General features: G+C 33.7%; 1 long non-coding RNA gene across 1 annotated transcript in view; it reads left to right on the forward strand.

Annotated features, from left to right (window-relative positions):
• The window catches only part of LOC110264055, a 17468-nt gene extending 16861 nt beyond the window's left edge, over positions 1–607 (forward strand). The window contains exon 3 of the long non-coding RNA XR_002349791.1: positions 276–607. This is a non-coding gene — a long non-coding RNA (uncharacterized LOC110264055). The remainder of the gene's footprint in view (positions 1–275) is intronic.

Consider the following 1838-nt stretch of genomic DNA (forward strand, 5'->3'; position numbering starts at 1 on the left):
TGCTAAGAAATCATACAATATGATTTTTTTCAGGGCTAAACCCTCTTGATACCCGGCAACTAGTTTTTATAGCATATAATACGTTGTAAATTTAGTTTCATTTGCATTTGATGTCCTTACTTTCTGTAAATTAGAATTCAATAGGATAACAACTTGTTCAATATTGTTTTCAATGTTTGAGCATTTAGGATGTTAAATTTTCTCACCTGTGTATTTCCCTTTTCACATTATATATTGTGGTGCTAACTATTTAGATGTGTGGTATTTGTTGGTAGGGAGCTTGTCGAGAAGAAAAAGAAAAACAAAAAGAAAAACAAGGCTAAAGAGTCCCATGGAGAAGAAGCAACTCCATGTCAAATTGATAAACCTATTGAAAATAAGAAGCTATCTTCAAGGCTACTTGCTGGATCATGCTATTTTCAACTCACCCTGTTCTCTTTTATGACCTATTGAAGCACAATGGTCCTCTTCTACCCCCCAACAGCAGCATTAGCCCTAACATTATGGCCCCAATTCCACCTTTGTTGGGCCTACCGTGAAGAAGCACAAGTTGGGGAGATTGAAGCAAAATGTAGGAAGATAATCACGTAGAATTACAAAATTTAAAGTATGACTGTCACTAGGAATTAAATGATTAGTTTTGTTGTGGAATTATAATTTTTTTAATTATAATTATAGCATGTAAATAATTCATGAAAATCAATTCTCTTTATACTTTCTTATTTTCTCCCCTTTTTTTTAATTTGACAAAGGAATAAGCCACACTTTGAATGCACGGCAAAAGGTTCTAGCTGGCAAAGCGTGGCTATATGTCTCCTATCGGCACGCTTTCAAAATCGTAGCCAAAACCAACCCAATCAGCACGCTTGAAAAGCGTAACCATATCTTCCATTATTGGCACGCTTTAACAGCGTAGCCATATCTTCACTATTGGCATGCTTTTAAAACATGGCTACAAGGTAAACATATGACCACGTTTTTAAGTGTGGCAATCTATAAAAGTGTGGCAAAAAATAAAGCGTGGCAATAGGTCACAAAAAGTGTGGCAATAGAGCAATCGGTATGCTTGCAGATGTGACCCTTTCAAAAGCGTGCCAGTAGTTCAAAAAGCATGGCCGAAAGCTGTTGCTATGCTTTTTCCAACTTTTGGCCACACTTTAAAAGCGTAGCAAAATCGATATTTTCTTGTAGTGTGCTCATATAATTTCCACCATTCCAAAATATCTAAATCTTCAAAATAATTCTTTGATAAAAGTGGCTCATCCAAGTATGTATCAAGTTGATTCTTTCTACTGGAGATGTCAGCTTGATAGTTATGTTTGATCAATTTGAAGCAAAATAGAAATAAATTATCTTGTCATGATAGAACAATGATAATTAATAATATAAGAGAACCAAAATATGTTAAACATTATTTACACCAACAATCACAAGTCTCTTCTTGCCTACAATTTCAGGAGTATGTACCATGGATGAAGATTGAATACTAGGTCCTTGTGCGTCAACAGTTAAAAAAGCATTTTTGTCATATTTTTCAAAAAGCTTGTATAACTTCATTTTTACATGTTCAATATTCCCTTTTGCAGTCTCAACATCAATCTCTTCATACATAATCTCTAAAGTAGAAATCTTAAGCCTATAATCAAGAATAGCACCGAATGCAAGAATGACACTATACTTTTTTCAATACTTCTTAAATTTGTTCATCATCTTTTCTCCATGCTCCTTAAAAGTTCATCTTCACTTCTTAAACTCCCCATTAAAATACATTGAATATGATAAACTTGTAGAAAATACAAATTTGAGATAGGGTATGATGTGTCAGAAATCAAATTAGT

Source organism: Arachis ipaensis, chromosome B06 (assembly GCF_000816755.2).
Source record: "Arachis ipaensis cultivar K30076 chromosome B06, Araip1.1, whole genome shotgun sequence".
NCBI lineage: Eukaryota > Viridiplantae > Streptophyta > Magnoliopsida > Fabales > Fabaceae > Arachis > Arachis ipaensis.